General features: G+C 37.5%; 1 protein-coding gene across 4 annotated transcripts in view; it reads right to left on the bottom strand.

Moving 5' to 3' along the window:
- Positions 1–17,997, bottom strand: part of TBL1X (transducin beta like 1 X-linked) — a 200,185-nt gene that overhangs the window by 79,087 nt on the left and 103,101 nt on the right. For all 4 annotated transcript variants that reach the window (XM_027890241.1, XM_027890243.1, XM_027890242.1 and 1 more), the window contains one exon: positions 7,163–7,270. The gene's annotated coding sequence lies outside the window, so the exon portion shown is untranslated. The remainder of the gene's footprint in view (positions 1–7,162; positions 7,271–17,997) is intronic.

The following is a 17,997-nucleotide window of genomic DNA, read 5'->3' as shown; positions in this document are numbered from 1 at the left end:
CTGTAAATAAATTGTAAGTTGATCTTTCACATATTACGCATTTTTCATAATTGCCTATCTAGACAAAAGTAATGAAATGTGTGATATACTATACATGTATATAATTAAAAGATCATACACAACTGACATATAAGGTAAATAGTTCACCATAAAAGTTAGAGTATTATCTGCAGGCTAGTTTCAGTTCTATGTGGGAATAAGGAGATGTAGCTAATCCATTAAGGAGGCTCTCAAACAATAACCTAAAGGGAAGTTTTAATTGTTTGGGCTTTTTCTAGTATCTTACATGAAGCTACCCTCAGGTTTTGCTTGGCACTTTATATTTCAATTAAGAGAGAAAATGCATTTTCTTTTCTGTGTCGTGGAGAAACAAAAATACCTTATACTTCTTTAGTTTTACAATGTTGAATGTAATCAACCTTTAAACATGCAAACTAAAGAGGTTTTTTTTTTTTTTTCTATCAAGGAATGTAAAAATGATTAAGGTGGATCATTAATCCTTGATTATGGGGGGAACTAAGTAGGAACTAGAGAGAAATTATTTTACATTTTCCTTGATCAGAGATGTACAATCATGCTATAGAAGAAGGCAGCTATGATTGATTAGTCTGTTTATTAGGACTGCAAGCAGGCTAGATAAAAGGGAAATTAATTTATGCATGCATCAGATGAGCTAAGCTTATTTAAACTGATTTAGGTTGACGATAAACACAATTCATGTTGCGGACATTTGGAATGCTTGCTAAATCACGTTGTTGCTCATGGAGCAACCAATAAAAAAATGTTAACCATCTCAGATATAATAAAAATTGCAAAACCACTTTGTTCTATTATAACAGAAATGTTGTTTGGGAGAGTGCCTTCCCTGTTCCCGCTGTATTTTCTGAGTAGGTACCATCCGTATTAACCCAATCTCCTGAACCATTTATTAGGAGAAGATAAAGCACTATCCAACTCCGGGAAGCCATCTCATGTGAAGGTCTGAGCACAATATGGATTATTCAAAGGGAACAGGCTCCACCCAAGTCAATACAAAGACTGTTTTGAAACATAATGCACAAATGGTGGCACTGGTGCAAAACCAGGGGTGCTGCAGCCATTTGCCTCTGCTCCTTACCTGGAGGTACTGTCCCTCACAGCTGAACCAGAGCAGAAGACTGATTGATCTCTCATTGCATTCTTTAAAGTTAAAACATCCTGGTTATTTTAACAGACTTCAGCAAAAGCTGGAAATGGACTTTGTGCTGAAACAGTCAGGCACTCAAGGGCACTGCTCTTGCAGTTCAGGTGTGGGCTCTGCAATACCTTAAATCACTTCACTTTTTTTTTTGTGCTGACTCAATCTCCAAATTTGCCATTACAACAATTCAGTTACTAAGTCAGTGTAACCACATTTATGAAAAAAAATCAAGCTTGAGTCAAGGTCTGCTGTTACAAGGCCAGCTGTGAACTCATGATCTCCACGTGTAAATAAAAACACACTATCAGTGACAACATGCTTGCAATTCCAATTTGATTAATTATACCTAAAATATCTCCAGTTCACACCAAAAAAAAAAAAAAAAATCTTAACTCTCACCACTATACTGAATAAACTTTTGAGAAAAAGATGGTAATTTTATTTCTTTCATTTACAGGTTCTGAGTGAAGATTAGACAGCAAAATACCATGTGAAAATGTTCAGTCTGCTTGAAGATGAAATTCCTTCTGAAATTAACTGATGTTAATCTGTATACTGAGCAGAAATCTTTAGCATGTATAGCTATATAACAGTATGTTTATCCATAAATTATATTCATGTTCCATTAAATCAAAGCAGTGTCAGGAACAAGCTCACGCGAAAACGTAAATAGAAATACGGATTCTATACCTCTCCATGGCTTGATTTAGAGAGAAACAACTTATTGAAAAAACAATTATATTACCTGTACTGTTTCTGTGTGGGATGGCTGCATGAGACATTCAGATTATCTAGGTGTATGTTTAAGTGGACTGCCTTTAGTAATTCCATTTCTACACCATGATGTAAAAAAAGAATTCAATATAAAATAAAAGCTTCAAGTGAACCAACCTTTAAAAAGCAGAAAATCCCATTCATCTTCAAAGGAAAACTGTCCTAATTCTCCTTGGGAAGCAGCAGATTTACTGCACATACATAGTCCCTCATTACAGGCAGGTCGCAGAAGACACGGGGTCTCTGGAACGTACTACACACACAGTGCACAGTGCATGTCCAAGGACATACCTGAGCTTTCCAAGAGAGCTGCAGCCTAAGCTGAATTCACTGACCTGGGCAAATCTGTGCAATTCTGCCCAGACAAGTTAAGCAGACTTTGGGTGGATGAAGATGCACTGTTTACCTGCACGAAGCCTCTGCTGAGCAAACTCAGAGCAGCAGTTTTGGGCAAAGCAGAGCTCCATGTTCCCCCACGCTGTGCCATGGTGTATGCTCATGAAGGGATGCCCCTTTCACTTAATCTGGCACTCCAGGTGAACCAAATATATATTTATCAACAATTACAACCAAAATTGCCTTTCTCCACTCTGCATATCTATCACTAAGCATTTTCAAGTGACTGGCATGGTCAACGTGGTATCTTAAGGTGCTCTACAAATCAAATCATGGTGTATGGGATTGTCGCAGTCCAGTCCTAAAAGTCCAACCCTGAGTTATGCCTTAATCACCAGCTTAGTTTAAAAATCAAAGGATAAGGCTTTTTACTGTCTCATTTTGGAATGTTAGCATCCTCTTTACTATTACTGAAAAACTTCCTTGAAACCTTAGCTGTGGCAAAGAAAAAAGATTTAAAAAAATAAAGAGCAATAATCTTATTCCAATACCAGTAGTTTAAAACTGTACTGTGTAAAAGAAATGCTCAAAGCAAGTATCTCAGAAGTTAGTCATGACTGAAATAGTTTCCTCATCTCTACAGCACCATGTAAAGGTGCAAAAGAGACTAGTTCATGTTCTAGCCAGATATATATTTTTTTCTGATTTGGTTGATAGGCCAAAAAGTACTGATTAAGTAATATTTCATGAATAAAATCAGACTTCAGTTAACCATGATTCACCAAGTAACAAGAAAAGTATCAGGGAATATACAAATAAAGCCATGAAACACCTGCAAATTTAAAGAATGTTCATATTATTTTAAGTATGTCTATTTTTAAAAATGTTATTACAACAGTTCACTATTTTTCAGTGAAGAGAAAGTGTGCCATATGACTTTTAAGAATAACCACACTATATGTAGTAAATGCTGAGTAGTCAGAAGGAACAGTTCATGTGTATGCCCACAGGTGCAATATTATTTGATGACTTGAAAAACAATTTTAGAAATCAAAATCAATACAGAGCTTATTAACTAAACCCAAGAATTATAAAGGACATTGTTTAAAAGCAGATTGATTTTTCTAGTCCGTAAATCGAACTGACCAATAAAATTATTTGGTGGGATTAGGTGCCAACAACAACTGTTGTTAACATAGAGAAAGCCTCTGTATTTTCTGCCTGTGCAGTATAATTTTTAAAGTTCTAAATAAATTTAAACAAATCACTAAAAATCAGTAATTGTACAAAATCATAGAAGTTTTTAAGAAACAGTATGCATGGGTATATTATGGTACTTTTCAAACTCATGCAACTGCAAGCCAAGTTTCTTATTATAATTTCTTGTACTTTCCCTGAATAAAATGCAAGGTTCTTCTCAACAAAGCATTCTTCTCAATCACACCAAATAACGCTTCTGAAAAAGTACTGTTCTGAAAATATTTTCTTTTTAAAACTATGAACATTTTCTTATGTTAATCTGTGCCTTTGTACTTTTACCAACAACAGTCACAACTTGCACTATCACATTTCATTTGTGACATTCTTGAACTACACCTATTGTAAGCTTCTTGAACTACACCTATTGTAAGCTTCTTGAACAACAGAAACCTGCTAATATGCTGATACTTTCAAGGATCTTCCACTACATCCTATTCATCTCACTCTTAAATTCAAAGGAACTAGTTCATACAATAAACATCAAACCAGCAAAGGGTGACCTGTTTTTTCCTAGGTATCATGTACATATGCCTACTTTTTCTAACTGAACTTGCCCAACCTTTCATTTTTTGACATCTGATTTTACCTTATCCCTCTGTTTCATCTTGCTTTTTACAAGGTTTTCTAGTCAAAATACTGTAATTCCCAATGCATTTATACAACATATCACACATGATCTTGATAAAGCCAACCTCTTGTCATTGTCACGCCCATCACAGCAATAACAAACAATGATGACAATAAGAATGCATAAGACAAAATTAACGTGACCAAATTTTGTTAAAACATATTTTGGTTAGTCTACCTAGTGATTCTGGTCATGATTTTCAAAAGCCACAACTAACCTGGGGAAACAAGTCTGGTGACTATCTATTGGAACGCACCTAAGTGATCTGACACTCGTCATGTAAAAACTGTTGGCCTAATTCAAGCAACTAAACTAGTAAAACATGACTGAAGAAATTTCTGTGGTCGATTCTCAGGCACAAAAGAATTATTACTAACTTTGTAAAATCATAGTATTTTTCTCTGATTTTGGGTTTGCTCTGACTGGCTCAGATAAACGATCACTACAGTAGTGCCCGAGAAGATGTGCACTGCTGTTCCTAACAAATCTCCAAAATCCAAAAAGGAGTTTCTATAACATTAATGCCAGGAATCATTAAACATTATGAAACATTAAAATCAGTCTTCTAACTTTTCAGGAAAAAAGAGAACGACAATAAGAAATAGAAGATGGTACTCTACATTTCTGGCACCATTATCTCTCAAAATTACTGATAAGTGAAGGTGTCAGAGTCTTGAATTCATACAGATACCACACTAGCAGATCTCAGAAGGATATCATGTTGGCAACATGAGATAGAGCAAACCACTAAACCATTATCAGAGAACTGTTTAGGTATGTATTTGTAAAACATGAAAGGAACTAAAAAGGATGTCCACCTGTGAGGTCTAAGCCAGAAATGCCATGTAATCAGTAGTAACACATCAGGCACTCCCAAATCTTATTCCTAGAACACTTTTTCATATATCAAAATAGTAATTACACTCTGGGCTTGTGCATTCAATACGTAAAGTTTAGTTAATAACAAGCATGGAAGTTCATTGGCGAGTAAACCACAGAAAAATTTTGCATTTGGGTGAAAGTACAGGGGTGAAAATGTGAAAGGACTCTCCCTACCCCACTGCCACTAGGGACCAAAAGTCACAATTATATAGTCTGAAAAAGGCAATCTGTGGCAAATAAATCACACTCCAATTCTGGGTTAAGGTGTAACTAGACTGAAATACAGATTACACACTAAAACCAAACAAAACCAACTCAGTCAGAAATTAATTCTAATATGAAAACTTGGGCTAAAGAAAACAGACAAGAAAGCAGAAGGTCTCCAGCTTCGGATTCCTGTTTTAAAGGAATAGAATCGCACTATGCAAAAAACCCAAACATATATTTTCCTCTCTGTAAGTAGAAAAAAGTATTTTTACAGATAAGGATGCCGTTAGTAACGAAAATAACTGGTAAAAGACAACTTAAAATTAGCAAACTGATAATTTGTGCCTTAAAGTCTTAAAGGTGTTTGTGAGAGAGAAATTTCAATTATGCTAATTTTCAACACATTTTGGAACAGCAGAGAAATTCAGTAAGACTTCTGTCATCCATACTTGATGGTAAGCAGTATGACCTCAGTAGTTATAGAGCTCTAAGTCATTATTAAACTCGGGCAAAATAACCAGCAAATTAATCAAGGATAAATTCACTGGAAAGTTACATGAATAAAACTGATGCCAGTCAACACCATTTTATAGAAACTTGCTAAGCAAAACAGAGCTTGATTAAGTCATCTGATAGTTATAATCTATGGTCAACAGAAGTTATTCCATAAATGAAACACACAGACTTTTGGACAGCAGTTACCTTACAGTCACACAAAATTCAGAGTAAGAAATTATTATCAGTATCACCAAGCGTGATTAAGAAACAGATATAAACGAGTAGCTGCTAACAGGAAATAATAACTGAAAAAGTCCTCTACATTACTTCAATAAAAACATCCAGTTCACACTTAACATTATTTAGGAGTATCATCAATGATATGAAAGTAAATAGAATTGATAGCAGTTATGGCCCAAAGAAGTGTCAAACTGGATAATAAAGGTAGCCGAGTAGTTATTTAGAATAATACTCATTTCTTTGCACAGTGGAGACAGTATATTCCAGCCAAGTGGACTTATGTAGCAAGCAAGAAAAAAACAATGTGGATATCCAGAAAACAGTAAACAGAAACCAAGGGCTCACAAGAAACATGGCACAGAAACAATTCAGTACAAATGACAGTGAAACCTTACAACAAAAAGAAGTAATAAATCCCCCACACACGTAAGTGCATAAGACCAGAGATACTACTTTTGTTCATAGCATTCATGGTACTGCAATAGTCAATAAGCTGTATAGTCCCTGCACTGCTTTCCCAAAACAGGCAAAGATCTTGTTCTTTATCTATAATTCACCAAAGAAGTGGAAGAAGTCTGTACCTTCTTAAGATGTTAACCAGAATGCCCTACATGCTGCTATTAGCACAGAGAGGGATTGAGAAACTTGTGAAAAGAGCACAGCAGCAACTCGAAAAGGCTGCTGAGTACCAATGAATCTTACACAGAAACAGTCCCCGACGCATTGCAGGAGAATAAGATTGCTCAGGCCTAATGTAGAGACCAGGCAGTACTGTTGGTGGTGCTGGTACACTGGTAGGACTGATCTTACCACTGATGTGATTTGAAGTTATGTTTTTTACCATAGCAATTACTGAACACCAAAGCCACTTAAAAGAATTGCCCAGTGCTTCTTTGCATTGCTTCTTCAATCTGTAGCTTAAAACCCAACCCTGATAAGTGTAGACTTTCTGCCAAATATCTGTCAAATGTCAAACTTTCTGTCATATGTGTCTCTGTTCGAGAGAGCTGGACCGCTGTAGCCACAAATGACAACACTGGTGTATGTAAAGGAACTGACTGCTTGGGTGGCTTGACCAGGGAAAAATCTAAAAGGCAGTTGGACAGGAAGTGGTCCACTGGATGTGAGCTCTTATTGACTGATTCCTTTTGGCTTACCTGGTCGTGAGACCCTTGAGCTGCTGAATGCTGCTCCTCGCAGGCTGCTGTCAAGAGTCTGGGGGTTTGAGTTACCATGGAGATCACCGCATCTGACAGCTGAGAGGGCTGCAACGAGAGAGAGGTACCTGTCAAGATGGTACAGTGTCCATCACCTCATGAAAACACAAGCATTTGACTCCTTTTGCTTTTGGCATTCCCCAAGGTGCTAGCTTCCAAGTTAGGAGCTTTGAAAGAACCTGAAGGGCAAAAAACCCAACACCCATTACAGGAAGAATTACAGAGGGGCGAGGGCAAGCCCCAGTGACACACAGCACTTGAGCACTTTGCAAAGGTGTGCACTTTCTCAGGAATCTGGACAAATCCTAGTACACCCTGAGCTTGGCTCAACGATTTTCAGCATCTCTGGTCAGGTATAACAACAGCAAGCAATTTACCCAGAACCGCTGCTGAGCACAGGACTGAAATGCCAGTGCACTGCCTCAGAACAGTGGGATGCACACAAAAGTGCTTCTTCAGAAAGCTTCCAGTGGGAACTGATTGAGCACCACTTCCAGCAAGAAGAAACAAGCAGGCCAAAGAAATCACCTTCTTGAATGTTTTTTTTGGGAAAGTCTAAAGGCAAGCATTTATGAAAATCAGGCATGAAAGACAGCCTGACATTCTTCTGCAATAATAAACCCATTTGCAGACTTTTCCATGCCTGCCATCGAGTGTGATGAGTAAAGCCTTATTTCTTATTTCCTCTGCCATTTGAGCACCATGTATCTTGATTAGCTTCCTACTCCTCTGTTTCAAGCCTGAAGTTTTATGCTCAATTTTTGTCAACGTAATCTAATAATTAAATGTTGTAAAGTGAAATGAGATATTCATTGGAGACTTTTAAAATTAATTACCCTCTTCCACACAAACGCCTGATGGATTTAAGACTACTGTCCTGGTTTTGTCAGGGAATGAGTTAATTTTTTTCCACGTAGCTGGTACAATGCTGTCTTTTGTATTCAATATGAGAATGATGTTGATAACACACTGATGTTTCAGTTGTTGCTGAGCAACACTTACCCTAAGTCAAGGACTTTTCAATTTCCCATGTTCTGCCAGCGGGCAGGTGCACAAGAAGCCAAGAAGGAGCACGGCCAGGACAGCTGACCTGATCTGGCCAAAGGGATATTCCATACAGAGAATGTCATGCCCCGTATATAAACTGGGTGGAATTGGCTGGGAGGGGGCCGTTCACTGCTTGGGGATGGACTGGGCATTGGTCAGCACGTGGTGAGCAACTGTACTGTGCATCACTTGTCCTTTTTGGGTTTTATTGCTCTCTTGTTCTGTTATCTCCCTTTTAATCATTATTGCAATCATAATTATTAGTAGTATTATATTTTACTTTATTTCAATTATTAAACTCCTCTTTATCTTAACACATGGGTTTCACCTTTTTCCAGTTCTCCTCCCCATCCCACTGGGATGGTTAGGGGAAATGAGTGGCTGTGTGGTACTTAGTTACCAGTTCAAGTTAAACCATGGCAACTATACATAAGTATCATTTTCTGATATAATCAATTTAAAAAGTAACATATTTAAGCACATAATGAGGAGAAGCTTTCATAAATGCAGCTCTAATTCTCAGTCTACAGTACTACATACAACATGTTTTCATTTAGTTTACTGTGAGGCAAGTACACCACCTAACCAACTACTACTCACTTCAGGAAGAGTTACATCTATTCTAATCAGAGGTGAATGACTACACAAGGGACAATAAATCCTACTTAGGTAACACAAAGTATTAACAAGACAAGCTAGAAGCCCATAGGTTTTCTGAGTTAGTCTACTGAATGCATACAAATCTCAATCTATGTGGCTACCTATCTAATTACCTATCTCATTCTCAGATGGCATTCTGTGATGACTGTTCTTATCTCTCCATCCCATCTTATAATTATAGATTGATAGAATCATTTGGGTTTGAAGAGACATTAAAGACCATCTAGTTCCAACTCCCTGCCATGGGTAGGGACACTTCCCACTAGACCAGGCCGCTCAAAGACCCACCCAACCTGGCCTTGAACACTGCCAGGGTTGGGGAATCCACAACTTGTCTCCCACTTCATTTTTCTGTGGAGAATATTGTGTTTAAGCAAAAAAAAAACCCACACAAACAAAAAAAAAACACAACAAAAAACCCCCACAAAACAAAACACACAACACCAAAAATCCCAAAACCTCAAGAAGCATAGCTGTGTGTAAATACAAAATCTAAAAATCCAAGCCACAATTAGAGGATTTTTACTTCTCCATGCCTCATGGGAAAATTGCTAAGAATACTATTATATTAAAATTATCTCCATTAAATACTCTTGCCATTATGCTATGCAACAGTATCTAACACATACTGAGGCTGCTCTCATGTCAACCACCAAGAAAATATTTGTACTGTAGGCTTCTGCAAGATTTATTGAGTTTAAAGGACACTGTAGAATACCAGACATTCATACTGTAGCACTGTAGATGGAAGAATGGTTATTGAAAAAATTCTATTAATACTTTCTATCATAATTATACTCATAAATTGGCTGGGTCATATTTTCATTTGTTCTGTTTACAAATCTTACGAACTGGATCCCTGGCGGTTTTTATCCGTGACAGGATCACCTAAAGGCTATTCATCTTCCCATGCTGCTACAGAGCAGGCAGAAAGCATCAGAGGAGGTAGCACTGGTAACACAGGCTGGAAGAGCTAATCAAATCCTTTCCTAAGACCAGCCTTGGTTACCATACCAGACAACTTCTTGCCAAAAAAGTTCATACTAGCTCTCTGCTGAAAAAGTGAAAAACGAAAGGAAAGAGATATCCTAGAGGCGAAAAGATACAATTTCTTTATTATTATTTTATTACTTATAAGTGTCAGTAACATGGAAAAGTTATATAAATTTCCCTTACGACTAGCTGAGAGCATGTATAGATGACTGCAGTAACTGGCCATGCTAGCAGATGCCCCTACCTATAAGGTTTTATTCAACAACAAAAGAGTTTCTTCAAATGGGATTTCAAACAGAATTAAGTACCAATATGAGCTTTGAAACAAACAGTATGCAAAGACAGAAAATGTTCTTTTAAACCTTCTTTGGTGATATTAGTATTGCAACCTATCCCTACTTAAAGTAGGATAAGGTCTTCACAATTAAGAAAGAAATTGAAAAAATCCCTACCAGCAGAGATCACAGAATACAGCTACAAAAGTGTTAATATAAAATATCTGGAGAGTTCAACTTGTATAGTTTATCACCAAAAAAAAGATGATGACCTAATTACAGCACCTAAGCATTTTCATGAGGAGAATATTCTAAGTACCAACTGGCTTTTGTTAATCTACTGAAGGGTGTGCATAAAACAAATCAGCTTCTGGAAGTTGACACCAAATTTAAGTGAGAAATAAAGTACATGTTTTTTATCACCTGTGACTAACCATTAGTGCAGCTATCCAAAGGAGAATGCAGAGATTCTACACTTGTTGATATCAAGCTTTAGTAGGATGTTTCTACAAGATGAGTTTTTGTGAAAATGCAAGATATCTTGCAGTCATATACAAGTTATTGGGTTTCACACAGATAGATAAAGATTCAGAGAACTACAGCTATCCTTCCACAGACAGGTGGACTAAGTTTTGCTGTGAATAATATTCTGGTTTCTATTTAGGAAGCTTATTTTTCCCTCCATGAGCTGAAAGGACTCAGTCACAGGAGTGTGGCAGCAGGAGCTCTCTTCACAAGCCTTGTCACTCAGGGCATCAGTAAGATGACTAAAGGCAGGCAATACAGACTATGCTCTCTGTGCAGAGAGCAATAAATAACAGCGCTTCATGCTTTTAACTACTTGCTAGTCCCATCCCTATGGGCAGTAAGCTTTCTGGGCAGAAAAACCTTCTTATTGGGGTGTTTCAGTGGGTTAGCCAAGCAGTTCCCCATCTCAGCTAAAATCCAGGAGCTGCTGTGGCCCTGCAGTGTGCTTCCAGCTCTCTCCCTGCAAGAAGCAACAGCCTCACTCAGAGCACACAAGTAATGGGGACAATAGAAGAAGAAACAGAAATAAAAACAAGAAATGGCCTAAATGTTACACTGAAGTGATCTCACAGTTAGCAACCTTAAAAAATTTTGTCCCCTAAGGAAGGGATAAGGAGAGATATTAGAAGTGTTCATTTAGCTAGCATTGGTGCTGTTGCTACTCTATGCCTTGGGCTGTGCTAAGCTGCCAGGAAATTTAACCAAAAATAAAAGTTACAAAAATTTCGTTCATTTTTACTAATTGTAAATCTGTTACACGTGGTTTGACTTTGGATTTGCACTATGTTTGAAAACACAAAAGACAACCAAACAGTATATAAACGTGTTTGTTGATCTCCGTGCACCTCTCAGCTACTCCACTGGACACAACCCCTGCGAAGCAAAACCATGGAAACTGAAACTGGGGGTCAGATTTATAGGGGGCACTTGAAATTATCAGCTGTGCAGGTGGCATGGGGTAAGAGCACCTAAACAGTACAGTAGTTTTACTTTCAATTTAAACTCGGAGTAATTGATCACATAATTTTGGAAGATGTTTTAGTAAATCCTACTCAAGTCCTTTAAATAGATTTAGGTGCTTAAATATTTTTCCATGTTGATTTAAGTATTATTTCTGCATAGTTCCAGCTACATAATTTTATTTCTTTTTACTAAACAATAGAGATGAGGAGAAACCAAACCAGTCATAATTACTCTTCTTAACTCTGTCTCATAATAAAAAAAACATTAATTGGGTGACTATTTATTATCCCCTCTCCTTTCTAGCTTTTAGAGGCACTGGAAGTTTAAATGCTAAACAGGCCATCTTCAACAAACACTGAATTACAAAAGCAGTTTCCACAGATTTCACTGTATCTCAGGGAAAGAAATGTAGGACATCTGGTGCACAACACAAATATTTTGCTTTCTTTCAAACAGATAAACAGCTTTAATATTTTCAAACTATCCCTGGGGGAGTATACTCGTAGTAAACCATGACTATATAGAAGATTCTAACAGGACATCAATAATTATGCCACCTATCTGCAAAAAATAACCTAAAATATATTTTCTAAAGCAATTCCTAAAAAGTGTACAATGGAGTGAAGAGAACATTCCAACATTTGCAAAACTTGTGCTGATGTGCTAGGGTTTTTGTTTCTTTATGGATTTACATTATATATAAATATAATTTCATTGGTATAACCACAGCTGTGGCTCCCTTGGGGCATGACCAGCAAGTGCTCTGTGCAAGGATCATGGATGGCATTGCAGGCACGTGGAGCAGAAGCGACCACCACTTTCAGCACAACACAACACAACACAACACGCTGGGTTTCTCTATCTTGTTTCCACGGAGTACCTATGCACTGGAACTGCAAATTCTGCTCAGAAAAACCCACACAATCCCTGAATGTTAATGTTTTTGCCCTAAGGTCTTATAGAGTAAATAAACACTATTTAATGGTTTGCTATGATAAATTCCCTCTTTCGACACTTACGTATCTATCATTTCCCCCACAGCTGCTTCCTCTAAAGGAAGTTAAGAAAGGGTTTTTTATTTTAAATCTACTATAGATAAATGCTCAGATTTGATGAAGGAAACAAAGTCATGAATCAGCCAAAAATCAGAATATCAACTTTGAAATAAATCTTCACTATAGTTCTAGTGCACAAAGTTTTCCCATGGTAAAATCTAAGCCAAAGCAACAAAAATACCCTCAGAAATAACCCATCCCTTCCCACAAAAACTTAAAATACTTAAGACTTGAAAGCCTCTCCCCAGAATACATCAGTCTTTCAGGTGCAGCTCACAGAGCCGGGGCTGTCACTTTGAAGCAAGTGTCTCCAGGGAAAACCAAACTGCAAGAGGAAACTCTTCTCATCCTAACTACCTGTGTCAAAGCTAGTGGACATGATGAAATTAAGAATTTCAGAAGCATCGGGCTCATTAATTTGGCTGTACTCTGCTACCCCTTTTACGCAGGCTTCTTTAGAGATAAATTAACTCTTAGCATTCCAAACAGTGACTCAATCCAACCAGTCTTAGAGCCAGACTGGAAGACACAGTTACAGCATCAACTCTCAAAATCATTTACCACTGTCAACACTTTGCCTGCACAGGCGCTTCAACTGCTTCAGCTGTGTATTTGACTGTAGTAGACATTCTCTCCACCACGTGTAATAGTTTCGGGGACAGGAGATACATGAGTTATCTACCATTATTTGATAGGCCTGAACTTTCAGTGGTAATAATGAGTTTATGAAAAGCTTAGCTGTCAGTAACCAAAGCAGGTACCAAGATTGCAAATGCTTAGCACTGTAAGAGGATTTTCTGCAGTACCCAGATGGATTCATGGGTGCTGTGGCCTACAACACAGCAATTCTGATAATTTTTTATCAGAAAGACTTACACATACCAAACAGCACAGCATTTATTTTACCAACTCTCAGGCAAACCAAATGCCATTTTTCTAATTAACAAGTCCATATTAAAAAAAAAACCCACCACCAAACCCCAAAACACAACCCACACCCAAACTTCTCTCTTGACGGTAACTCATAAGATTTCTGCTGAACTTTATAAAACATGCAACAAATCCCATAGCACGTCTAGGACTGTTGTGATGGAAACATAAAGAAAGGAGTTTAATTATTAATTCTATGATACTGCAGGTAGGTGGGAAAGAATTATCCCCTTCAGAAGCATTGAAGTGTAATCCTTTCATTTGTCTATTTAGTTCTACCTCAGGCAAAAGCATAGAAGAAGAAACAGAAAAGAAGAAATGCAGCCTCCTCTGCACTGCCCTAACAGTCACCATTACTTGATTTAATAGTGAGTGCAGGATTAAAAAGAAAACCACACAATTTCATTTAATTCATGTAATTTTTGCCCTGAGCAGATCTGTCATTCTAACCTAAGAAATGAACTTCCAAGTCTTTGGCCCCTAGTTGTGCAAATACCGTGTTGCTTGCAGCACCCACATCTTGGAGGTACCCAACTGGAGAGCAGTATGTGAAAGGATTTGCTGTTTCCCATATTTGAATGATGCAAAGTCTGTGGAGTTTTCTCAAGGTGCACCAGTAATGTGAACTGCAGCCCACAGAGCAAAGAGACAGAGCCAGTACAATCTTCTTAAATAAGATTTAATATGTCTTGCCAATATCATCAGCTTTGGTTTGGACTAGCTGTAGTTTCCAAGAGATTTTGAAGGTGGAATATGATGGGCACTGTGGTAATACAGTCTTGATGTTGTGGAGGCATCAATACTCACTGCAAGGTCAGGTTTTAGGAGAAATTACTACGATCAACTTTGGAGGAACAGAGATGGCAGGCACTGTGGACATGTCACACGGGATTTGGGCAGCAGTTTGTTCCCAAAGGACCTCTCAAAACTTTGGGTGGAACTTCAGCTACATATCCTTGAAACAAGATGAATATATATATATATATATATATATATATACACATATATATGCAGTCATTAATATATTTAAGTCACATTTTCCCCTTACATTACAGCAACTGTATGAAATGCTCTAGGCTAGAAGCTGCTGAATCAGGAAATGGATCAGAAGCTAACTAAAATGCCTTTCTAGTTATTGATTCCTGCTCTCTGTTTCACGTCAACTTCCTAGAATCCATCCAACACAAGCACGAAAGGGTAATGAGTTTCTGAACGTACACTCTAATAGTGCACACTGCATCAAAGCTTTCAGTAATTGCCTGGATGCTGCTTCCCAGCAGTACTAAACAACTTAAATATAATTAGCTGGAAGCCCTATGGGCTGCATTTCCCCACTGGAACACCTCTTACACTAATCCATTTATCAGGCTGACAGATGACTGAATCACTGGCACTATGGACCCATTCTACTAATAATATTTCTCAGGCCCACATCTTGATTTGTGCTTTATTGGGTACATTTCTGCAAAGAAAAAACCTGTATTAAGAGTGGGGAGAGAACCACACATATAACACGTTTATCTCTTCCTAGGATTGAACAATATCATTTGTTTCACTAGCCCACTAAGTATAAAATGTGGAGCTATCAGGCAGAAAATGGAAATGAAATGTATGCATTATGGAACTGTACAATGCCAAAATTAGCAGGGAAACACACAAACATGGAGAACTTTTGTAAGTTTTCCAGCCATACAAAAGTTTAGAGAAGTTTGCATTAGAGGACAATTCTCAGGGCATCCTTCCTAAAGATGGTCTGGCTACAGCTGTCGAGCTAAAATTTCTCCATACTATTTACTTCTTGCACATCTTTCTGAACAATGGGTGACTAAAGAAGTTTTAAAGCTGTCTGAATTATATTTGAATAGACTTGAACTGAACATTATGCTGCCACAGAACTATGCACTTTGAAAGCTGCTAGAGAATTCTCACAGAAGTACAAAAAAATTTATCAAATTTTTAGGTAGAATTTTCTAATGTTGTAACAAAACCATTTTATCACTGTGACTTTTATTTCCAGACAGATTCTAATAAGTGGACCTCTGCAGAGGGACTGCAAGCAAGGTCTTCTGAAATGTGCAGTGGTGTGAAAATGAAATAATTGTAAAAATGCTAAATTCTCATCAATTTTTTTTTTTTTAACAATGAAAATAATTACTCTGGGATGTTATACTCTTATGCTTCCTTTCTAACAAGTTGTGAGACAGGAAATAAAAGGGACAAAGATGGTAATAACCAGTAGGAAGATGTAGAAAAAGAGGGGTTTTAAAAAGTGCCCTTTTTCTAGATCCATTGTACTGCAGTCAATAATACATATCCTGGCTTGGAATCACAGGACCCAGCTAGAGCAGCAGCACTGTTTCATCTGCTTATTTCCTCTGGATGTTTTCATCATGGACACAGAAAATCTCAATGTTGCAAAACAACAAAACAAGAAGAAAGGACTCCTTGTACTTCTACGTGAGCCTAACCAATACGTTTGAACATTCAACAATGAAACACATAAATATATTCAGTGATCTAAACTGATTTAGCTTGTGAATCAAGCAACAGCAGCAAGATGAGGTCCAGCCAGCACTTCTTGGGAGAAGCACTAACCATTCATCTCAGAAAAGCGCTGAAGAACAGCACCTACTTGGACATTACCAGACTTGAATTTCAAAAATGCAATCACAGGTCCTTCCACTGCCTGGAAAAGTACTGAGCAGGTTATTAAAAACTGAGCTGCTTGAGATTTCTTCATGTGCACCCCAGAGCAGAAATCTCAGTTTCACTTGCACTCTCCACCCACTCCTTCCCTCCGGCCTGAAGCTGGAAAACTCATCCCAGAGATACTGACACCTGCACATCAGCCAGCCAACTTCCCTGTCGTTCAAAGACAGCCTCTTCCTTCCCAGCCTCATCTCCTCTGTTTAGTGTATTCTCTACTCCCACAAACAGGCAGAGAGTATCCTGAGCAAGGGCTGCCCTGAACCATACGAACCTTAACACTTGTCAGTCATCCTTTCACATGAAATGCAGAATTTCACACTCCTGTTAACACAGACTCCTTTGAAAGGCAGTGGTACTGAGCAGAAGAAATGTCAGATCTAATCAAAAGAACATTCCGAAGCAAAAAATGTCAAAAAATCTTCTCCTGTTTTTAGCAATTTTTAATAAAACAGCTCAAGGTCCTGAATTTCCTAAGTAAGAAACCATCTCTGCCAAGCAAAAAGTGTAACACTGACTTCATTTGTATGATTTATGAAGAAGCTTGCTATACTGTTGGTAAAGCTGAATTCCCTGGGTATTAATTCTGAGACAATTTTTTAATTCTTGAGGTAAATGTTATCTCTTTAAAGCACTTCCAAAATTATTCTTCCCTTTAAATCAGCAGAAAATTTACAGCAGCTTATAGTTAAATAGTTACACTGAATTCTGAAGTTTTTTTTAATAGAAGCAGAAAAAAAAGAGTTTGAGGAGAAGAGAGGGATCATCTATGAATAAAACTTATGGCTGGAGTCATAGTCCACTAACCTCCATGCTTTGTATGGAAGAAGTGTACACCTGGAAGGACATGGTATGCTAAGCAGTAAGATACTGCAAAAATTCAGAGGGTTTTATGAGTGCAAAATGTCTGTTCTAAAAAAATATGGCAGAAGTGACCTAACACATTTATCTACTAACAGAGCATTCATTTGTAATATCCATTTGAAGATCAGATTTTTATATTCAATAAATATTATCTTCAGCATTAGAAAGATAACAAAGTTTCTTGTAAAACAACGTTTGTGCTTTTTCCATCTTTGGACTGCTGACTGGACCAAACACAGAGCAGCTGGCACTGACCCCAAAGCTGGCCCTGCTTTGAAGATGGTGTTGGACTAGAGACCTCCTGAAGTCCCTTCCAATCTGAATTATCATATGATCTACAATAATAATCTTTCCATACTAAAACTAAATATGCTTGTTGTGTTATTTAAATAGAAAATAAGGAGCTTAATAAAAAACAGCAAGGCACAAACTTACATGTTGAATCCAGACAGATCCAAGGTCTTAAAAGCATCAAACATGAGGCATCTTGTAGATCATATAAAGCTTATTCTGGTTAAGCAACTGTAACAAAGCTAAGACTGATAACTAAAGATATAGAACACTTTTGTTATACTGCAGATTACCTCTCAACATTACCTTTTCCTTTTACCTAAATCATTGTAGAGATATAGGAGTAAAAACTATTTATATTAAATTAAATTAAATTACAGTTTAACTTTGTGAATTTTAATCTTCCCCCACTTAAAATGCATGACAGATTAATAGGTTATACTGTCTGGATATGAAAAATGCA

The sequence above is a fragment of the Empidonax traillii genome, unplaced genomic scaffold (assembly GCF_003031625.1).
Source record: "Empidonax traillii isolate 1590-97213 ecotype Southwest subspecies unplaced genomic scaffold, ASM303162v1 scaffold282:size975252, whole genome shotgun sequence".
Lineage (NCBI taxonomy): Eukaryota > Metazoa > Chordata > Aves > Passeriformes > Tyrannidae > Empidonax > Empidonax traillii.
The sequence above is the reverse complement of the archived record's forward strand: the minus strand, read 5'-3'. Positions and strand labels throughout refer to the sequence as shown.